At 44.4% G+C, this 9,339-nt stretch overlaps 1 protein-coding gene across 2 annotated transcripts in view; it reads left to right on the top strand.

Annotated features, from left to right (window-relative positions):
- LOC139749830 (uncharacterized) overlaps positions 1-9,339 on the top strand; it is a 405,404-nt gene that overhangs the window by 312,190 nt on the left and 83,875 nt on the right. Inside the window, exon 4 of one of the 2 annotated variants that reach the window (XM_071664126.1) lies at positions 5,667-5,784. The exons of the other annotated variant lie outside the window; for it this stretch is intronic. The gene's annotated coding sequence lies outside the window, so the exon portion shown is untranslated. The remainder of the gene's footprint in view (positions 1-5,666; positions 5,785-9,339) is intronic. 2 annotated transcript variants of the gene reach the window in all.

Genomic DNA, 9,339 nt, shown 5'->3' with positions numbered 1-9,339 from the left:
CCTCATCTTTTTTAGGGGGGAAAAAAAGAGAAATTCCCATGTAACTCCTCTGAACCACCGACTTAACAGCTTGTTAGACCCTCTTTAACGACGTAATTGGATAATGTTCTCTTTTTTTTTTTTACGTTCACGCTAGTAGCGAAGATTCCAAAATGGTCAGGTCGTAATTACATTGTTGGTAATTAGTAAATTACGTGTGTCGGCAGTTGGGCACATGAAGACGCTGTACAGCGAGTGACGTGAATCCTTCACATGTGTGTAGTCGCCCCACCAACACTATGGCACATGTGGGGCGCCACTCTCCTCCCCAGACTCAGGGGAAACGTAAGGTATTGGTGACTTGAAAAATAACACCCCAGTATATCTTTTCCACACACACACACACACACACACACACACACACACACACACACACACACACAATTAACGCTCAGTAGCCCCGCGCCCCCCTCCAGCAGCGCCTCCTCCAGGAGACCCCCCCAGCCATAAGCAGATTACCGCCACGGACGACCCGCAGACGACCTGCAACGACCCGCAGCCAACAACGCCACGGTGAGCACCTCACCTTCGGCAGGTGGTGACTGGGTCACAAGTGCCAATCTCTAGATTGCCGCCAGGTCTAAGGGGCGGGCAGGGGTGTAGGAGAGAGAGAGAGAGGGGGGGGACCCCTTCGTCAGCGACTCCTTCGAGTGAAAGAGAGAGAGGAGGAGGAGGAGTGTTCCTCGTCGTACGCCACAGCCAAGATGACCCTGGGATTAGCAGACATCAAGTCAGCTTCGGTGATCGAAGGGTGCAGGTCGGGAGGGAGGGAGGGAAGTGCCGCCAGGCCTGGCGTTCCCTCGCTCTGGTGTGTGGGTCTTGTATAGTCCAGCTACCACACTACCACTCGTGGTCTCCCTTGATTGTATCTGTTGTATTCTAGCTACCAGACTACCAGTCGTGGCCTCCCTTGATTGTATCTGTTGTATTCTAGCTACCAGACTACCAGTCCTGGTCTCCCTTGATTGTATCTGTTGTATTTTAGCTACCAGACTACCATTCCTGGTCTCCCTTGATTGTATCTGTTGTATTTTAGCTACCAGACTACCAGTCCTGGTCTCCCTTGATTGTATCTGTTGTATTTTAGCTACCAGACTACCAGTCATGGTCTCCACTGATTGTATCTGTTGTATTCTAGCTACCAGACTACCAGTCCTGGTCTCCCTTGATTGTATCTGTTGTATTTTAGCTACCAGACCACCAGTCCTGGTCTCCACTGATTGTATCTGTTGTATTCTAGCTACCAGACTACCAGTCCTGGTCTCTCTTGATTGTATCTGTTGTATTTTAGCTACCAGACTACCAGTCCTGGTCTCCCTTGATTGTATCTGTTGTATTTTAGCTACCAGACTACCAGTCCTGGTCTCCCTTGATTGTATCTGTTGTATTTTAGCTACCAGACTACCAGTCGTGGTCTCCCTTGATTGTATCTGTTGTATTTTAGCTACCAGACTACCAGTCGTGGTCTCCCTTGATTGTATCTGTTGTATTCTAGCTCCCGGACTGCTAGTCTTGGACTCCCATACTGTATTTTTGTATTCCATCTGCCAAACGACGAAATCCTGCAATTCCCTTACTGTATCTCTTGTATTCTAGCCACCATGTTTACCAATCTGTGATTCTCTGAACACAAGTTTGTATTTCCCTCTCTCATCTCCGCCTGAGGTGATGTTAGACCCAGAAGATCGCCATTGGGTACTCCACTGATGTTAGACCCAGAAGATCGCCACTGGGTACTCCACTGATGTTAGACCCAGAAGATCGCCATTGGGTACTCCACTGGTGTTAGACCCAGAAGATCGCCATTGGGTACTCCACTGATGTTAGACTCAGAAGATCGCCATTGGGTACTCCACTGATGTTAGACCCAGAAGATCGCCATTGGGTACTCCACTGATGTTAGACCCAGAAGATCGCCATTGGGTACTCAACTGATGTTAGACCCAGAAGATCGCCATTGAGTACTCCACTGGTGTTAGACCCAGAAGATCGCCATTGGGTACTCCACTGGTGTTAGACCCAGAAGATCGCCATTGGGTACTCCACTGATGTTATACCCAGAAGATCGCCATTGGGTACTCCACTGATGTTAGACCCAGAAGATCGCCATTGGGTACTCCACTGATGTGATGAAGGCCGGGCATGTAGCCATACTACGCGTGACATTAGCTTAAGTATAACTTTGCCGTCAAGTTACCACCTCAGATGTTCCAGAAAAAGAAAACGTGGGGATTTGGAAATATCAAGATTCTATGGACATTTTCGTCGCATTGGGCGAATTTTATTGTGGTTCCCATCTGTGTCGGGAGATGACCCAGGCGAAGGAGGGTTTACTTCCAGGTGCATTCGCCTAGGATGGAGGTTGTGTTGATAGGTGTTGGGTTCAGACGTGAGAGACCAAATGTCGAAAGTCGAAGAAAAAAAAAGAGATGATTATTGAAAGGTTTTGATAATGGTAGTGACGTGTTGCTTCCCAGGTCAAGTTTGTCGTCCAGAATGACGTGGACAAGCTTGATGGACTGGAGGACCTGGAGTGGGACTCTGGGTTACCGAGTGAGACAAGGTCGAAAGGAAAGGTTTGATGTGCATGTCTGGTTGAGGGGGATGTCGGTCGGTCAGTCTTGGTTCCCATTGATGGGGGAGTTGCTTGGCGGTGGTCCAGTCCTGGAGGCTACTGAGGGTGGCTTGGAGAGCGAGGTAATTACGGGGACGATGATGTGAGCACTGACACCGATGGTAGGGTCTAGGACGGACGGACTGACACCGAGTGTGTGTGTGTGTGTGTGTGTGTGTGTGTGTGTGTGTGTTGTTGAGTTATTTAGGTATTAGGCTTAGCATCTGCCTGGGGTCATTAAGGCCGTTAGCGTCGAGTTATAACTATCGTGAACCACCCCCTTCAGGTGTTCGAGATAATTCTGAGACGCTGTACAAGCTCTGGCTGCATATATGGCCCGAGAGAGAGAGAGAGAGAGAGAGAGAGAGAGAGAGAGAGAGAGAGAGAGAGAGGATCGGTCCGTGGCAGGAGGGCATGGCAGGGGCAGGGCGCCACCTACCATATGGTGCGGCAACCCTCGTGTTTATGGACGATAATTATGGTCCCCCTGATTATCCGACATGCCTCGTTATCCGGCATGCCGGGTTATCCGACATGCCGGGTTATCCGGCATGGTAGTCCCCGTGGGGATGGAGGGGGGAATGGAATGGGGGGGAGAATAAGTATGTAGGAGGAAGCTGAGTGTTTGGGAGACGAGAGTGTGGGCAGTGGCTGTGTGTGTGTGTGTGTGGCTGTGTGTGTGTGTGTGTGTGTGTGTGTGTGTGTGTGTGTGTGTGTGTGCGGAAAGAGAGGATGGGGGTATATTCCAAGCAGTGTAGTGGTATTGTCTGTTTGTAATGAGTTATTTGTACTTTACATGAAGGGAGTTCTACGTTCGTGGAGCCCCGTCTCTTCAACATTCTCCACTATCAGACCACTTTTTAAACTCAGCATATTGTCTGCATTCATAGTTTTATCGTTTATGCCATTCATCCACTAACCCTTCGCTATAAAAGCACTTCCTCATCTTTTCTAACGAGTGTCTGGCTTAATCACTTGTCTTGGCTTCTGGTCGTTCTGTGTGTACATCCTTCGACGAACTGCTCTCTCTCGTCATCATGAAACTGGTTCAGAAATTTGGAGGTCGTGTTGAAGTCATCCTCATCTCTTCCCTCTTCTGTGATGGGTAAATTCACAACCTCCAGCCTTTCTTACTGTACCCTCAGCTTTCTCATTTCTGGCACTATCTTCGTTGCCTTCCTCTGGACCTTCTCTAATATTTCTTAAGTGCTACCCTAAGTGCGGTGACCAAACTTGAGAAGCATATTTAAGTGTTGGCCTAAAATGCATTGTCGTTAGTTTGCTTAACATTTCCTGATCTTTGTATTTGAATGTGATTATGGTATTTACCATCAGACAATTAGTCTCCTTTACGATCCTTCTGTTGGGGGATTCTGTCGCTAGTTCATGTCCCAAAATCCTACTCAAACACAGATTCTTGCTGCTTATTTCGTACTCAGGTATTCTTCATACCGAACCCGTCTTTCACTGTATCCCATCCTCATTTCTTTGTCTTTAACCGAGTTGAATTTCATCAACCATATTTATCAGATCAACTTTGGAATTCGTCCAAGTCCCCTTGTAAGCTGATGCAGTCCTCATTGTTCTTGACTTCTCTGACGACTTAGGCATCATCTGCAAACATATTTAGGCATGAGTCCTGTCCTTAGAAGGCATGAAGTCGATCAAGAAAAGCAATGGTCCCAAGAGCGAGCCCAGCGGGACACCAATTTTGATTCTAATCCAGTTTGAGAAAAGCTCCTTTCCTTTTTTGCAGTCCATATTGAGAAAGCTCCTCCACCCCCCCCCCCCCCACCCCCTTTATACAATCCATTTATTAAAGCCCCTTATTCTTTTATAATCCATTTATTAAAGCCCCGTATATTTTCTACAATCCACTTATTAAAGCCCCTTATCTTTTTTTTACAATGCGTTTCGAGAAAGTCCCCCCTATTTCTTTACACGCATCCTGGGTTCTCTATATACTGTGATTGTCCATCCAGCCTCGTGTGTGGTGCGGTGTCTAAAGCTGGTAAGGCCGTCCAGGCTACACAATCCATCCATTCTTCCCTTTAGTCTTAATCGGAGCTCACTCTCTCCACAGCTCACGTGAGGTCTATCAAGTTGACAGCCTGGTGGCCCAAGACATTCCTCTGGCTCGACTCAGTCGCTCCCATGACCATCCTGGGATGGGCTAGGCGGCAGATAAGGGACGGAGATGGATAGTAAGAGCTGGGATGAGATGGGGAAGGGATGAAGGCTGGCATGGTGTTCCTCACTATCCCACGAAAGAGTTTTTTATTATATATATTTTTTTTTCATAAGGGTTAGAGCAAAGGTTCGGCCATCATATCCAAGGGTCGAAGCTTCTGTGTGTTTTCAAGGGTCGTAAAGTCGTGCTTAAGGGTCGTGCCTTCGTGTTCGAGGGTCGTACCCTCGTGCTCAAGAGGTTCACAACAGCACAGCTACCAAGAATATTGTGCTGTTAGTGCATAACGAACGGTACACATGTCCCACGAATACTGTGTTATCAGTGTAAAGAGAACGGTACACGGACTACGAATATCGTGTTATCAGTGTACGGAAAGGGGAAGATGTGTCGTTAGTGTGGACCCCAAAGACTTGCGTGATTTAGATCCTTATTTGCATACGTTATCATAGTTTGACAAAGGTGTTCGTCATGGTTTTAATGAATCGTCGTTTTTTTTTTATGCATTCTTTTTTTTTCACTCAGCTGTTTCATATTTCGTAGAAATGTTTAAATTCTGTTAAATTTTTTATGCCTGGTCCAAACTTGTTTTTTTTTTTTTATCCATTTAAATTGCATATATTATCATCTGATGGATAGTTATTACTGTTAATTACATTACTGAATACCGCTTTTCACACACACACACACACACACACACACACACACACACATACATATATATATATATATATATATATATATATATATATATATATATATATATATATATATATATATGTATATATATATATACTTTTTGAACTCGTTCTGATGTGGCTGCAGGTGTGAAGCCGACCGAATCAGCTGTGTACACCTGCCCGTCGCATGATCTGCCACTCACACACCTTATGGACGTTGAAGCAGATGTGCCACACCTGTCCACCAGACCTTCCAGCTTTTGGTGAGTACCCCTCCCCCCGTTCTCTCTCTCTCTCTCTCTCTCTCTCTCTCTCTCTCTCTCTCTCTCTCTCTCTCTCTCTGGTATAAAAAGGTTTACACGTGTCGTAGTGTGTCGATACACGGCGTCGAAACCCATATACCGCAAAGAAGTCTTTTTTTCTCTCTCTTTTCGAGTCCATTGGTCGAGAACCAATGGTTCTGAGGCTTCGAATGAATGTATCAATTCACTTCAGTGAAGTCGTAGAAAATGTGTTATTAGGTTCACTACCGTACTGAGGAGGTTTCAAATTTTATTGACTGACTTGAGGTTTTTGAATCATGTATCATATTAAAGGTTCGAATCCATGTGTTGTACTGAGGATTCAAGTTCATGTAGGGTGAGGGAAGTACCAAACTCGTTTGTTGGGGTTCGGATCGTCTCCCAGTTCCAAGATATCATCTCTGTGAACAGCTGCATGCAGAGGTTCTGGGACTCGCCTTAAAGTCTCGGTACGCGTTGATCGAAGCTGTAGCGAACCCTCTGTCTCTCTTACCCTAATGTAGCGAACCGTTTGTTTCTCTTACCCTTTCGAGACGGACGATTCGGTCCAGTTTCGATCAAGAGTGTCCCAAGACTTTTGTCTATGTACTTTAAAGAAGTTTCCAGTCTGATTTACTCTGAGGTACGAAATCTGTTATATACAGTATTATGGCTGAATTTCGAACGCATGGGCCATCTCGAGGTTTCACTCATATTACATTGAGAACATAGACCTTGACATGAAGGGGTAACTTGGGTTCAGATTCAACGATTCTGTGTACTACGATGATTCTTAGGTTCCAGAAAGGACTTGACCTCAACGAGGGTTCAAATTGATAACATGCGTCGAGACTTAGAAGAATCAACACTGAAATTTCAGGTTTTCTTGTCATGTCTTCAGCTTTTGGATTGTCTTCTGTAAGGTCTTGGATCCATTGATGTTTACATCACCTTACTCGTGTGAGGTTTTGGATCCATGTGCAGTGTGAAGTTTTTTCCTTCGTTTAAAACAAAGGTTAAACAGTTAATTCTCCCTAACTTTCAGAGTGGTCAACCCTCTTTTGAAACAAAGATGTAAAAGTTCATTCTCTGACAGTGCAGGGTCGTGGCACCACAGTGCAAGGTCGTGGCACCACAGTGCAGGGTCGTGGCACCACAGTGCAGGGTCGTGGCGCACCACAGTGCAGGGTCGTGGCACCACAGTGCAGGGTCGTGGCACCACAGTGCAGGGTCGTGGCACCACAGTGCAGGGTCGTGGCGCACCACAGTGCAGGGTCGTGGCGCACTACAGTGCAGGGTCTTGGCACCACAGTGCAGGATCGTGGCACCACAGTGCAGGGTCGTGGCACCACAGTGCACGGTCGTGGCACCACAGTAAAGGGTCTTGGCACCACAGTACATAGGGCCGTGGCACCACAATGCAGTGTGGTGGCACCACAATGAAAAGGGGTCAGTTTATGTCTCATTACTCTGTAAAATTAAGTGACTAAATGAAGTAATTGGCCACTTTGCGTTTGTACTTACATAACTTGAAGTGAGATTATATCACTTATATAAGTAATTTTCCACGTTGGAGACAACTACTGTGTAAACTCCTTGTGGTACTCTGCTGAGTAACTACTGACCTGGTGGTCTGTTGTGATGGTGGTTGGTTAGTTGTTGTGATGGTGGTTGGTTAATTGTTGTTATGGTTGTTGGTTAGTTGTTGTGATGGTTATTGTGATGGTGGTTGGTTAGTTGTTGTGATGGTGGTTGGTTAATTGTTGTTATGGTTGTTGGTTAGTTGTTGTGATGGTGGGTGGTTAGTTGTTGTGATAGTTGTTAGTTAGTTGTTGTGATGGTGGTTAGTTGTGATGGTTGTTAGTTGTTGTGATGGTGGTTAGCTGTTGTTATGGTTGTTGGTTAGTTGTTGTGATGGTGGTTGGTTAATTGTTGTTATGGTTGTTGGTTAGTTGTTGTGATGGTTGTTGTCATGCTGGTTAGTTGTTGTGATGGTGGGTGGTTAGTTGTTGTGATAGTTGTTAGTTAGTTGTTGTGATGGTTGTTGTCATGCTGGTTAGTTGTTTTGATGGTGGTTAGTTGTTGTGATGGTTGTTGTCATGCTGGTTAGTTGTTGTGATGGTGGTTAGCTGTTGTTATGGTTGTTGGTTAGTTGTTGTGATGGTGGTTGGTTAATTGTTGTTATGGTTGTTGGTTAGTTGTTGTGATGGTTGTTGTCATGCTGGTTAGTTGTTGTGATGGTGGGTGGTTAGTTGTTGTGATAGTTGTTAGTTAGTTGTTGTGATGGTTGTTGTCATGCTGGTTAGTTGTTGTGATGGTGGGTGGTTAGTTGTTGTGATAGTTGTTAGTTAGTTGTTGTGATGGTTGTTGTCATGCTGGTTAGTTGTTTTGATGGTGGTTAGCTGTTGTTATGGTTGTTGGTTAGTTGTTGTGATGGTGGTTGGTTAATTGTTGTTATGGTTGTTGGTTAGTTGTTGTGATGGTTATTGTGATGGTGGTTGGTTAGTTGTTGTGATGGTTGTTAGTTGTTTTGATGGTGGTTAGTTGTTGTGATGGTTGTTGTCATGCTGGTTAGTTGTTGTGATGGTGGGTGGTTAGTTGTTGTGATAGTTGTTAGTTAGTTGTTGTGATGGTTGTTGTCATGCTGGTTAGTTGTTTTGATGGTGGTTAGTTGTTGTGATGGTTGTTGTCATGCTGGTTAGTTGTTGTGATGGTGGTTAGCTGTTGTTATGGTTGTTGGTTAGTTGTTGTGATGGTGGTTGGTTAATTGTTGTTATGGTTGTTGGTTAGTTGTTGTGATGGTTATTGTGATGGTGGTTGGTTAGTTGTTGTGATGGTGGTTAGTTGTTTTGATGGTTGTTGTCATGCTGGTTAGTTGTTGTGATGGTTGTTAGTTGTTTTGATGGTGGTTAGTTGTTGTGATGGTTGTTGTCATGCTGGTTAGTTGTTGTCATGGTTGTTGTCATGCTGGTTAGTTGTTGTCATGGTGGTTTGTTATTGTGATGGTCATTGTTTGTTCTTGTAATGGTGGTTGTTTATTGTGATGATGGATATTTTGTTGTAATGGTAGTTATTGTAATTGTGGTTGGTAGTCGCTGTATGGGTAGAGTTTTTTTTGGTGTAATGGTGGTTGTTTGTTGTTGTGATGGTGGTTCGTCATTGTAATTGTGCTTGTTTGTTGTTGTAACTGCAATTGTGTGGTCTTGTAATTGTTGTAGCATGTTCTTGTAATGGTAGTTGTTGGGTTGTACTTGTAATGGTCGTTGATGGCTGTTGTAATGGTCATCGATCGTTGTCTCCTGTTCAGTTGTTTATCCTTGCTCTGGTAGTTGTTTAGATGGTGGTTGTGGTTTCTAATTCTGTGTTTATTATTATTATTATTATTATTATTATTATTATTTTCATCATCATCATCATTATTATTATTATTATTATTATTATTATTATTATTATTATCATTCATCATCATCATCATCATCATCATCATCATCATTAATATTATTATCATTATTATTATTATTATTATTATTATTATTA

The sequence above is a fragment of the Panulirus ornatus genome, chromosome 8 (assembly GCF_036320965.1).
Source record: "Panulirus ornatus isolate Po-2019 chromosome 8, ASM3632096v1, whole genome shotgun sequence".
In the NCBI taxonomy this organism is placed as follows: Eukaryota; Metazoa; Arthropoda; class Malacostraca; order Decapoda; family Palinuridae; genus Panulirus; species Panulirus ornatus.
Note: the sequence above shows the minus strand (reverse complement) of the source record. Positions and strands in the feature narration are given on the sequence as shown.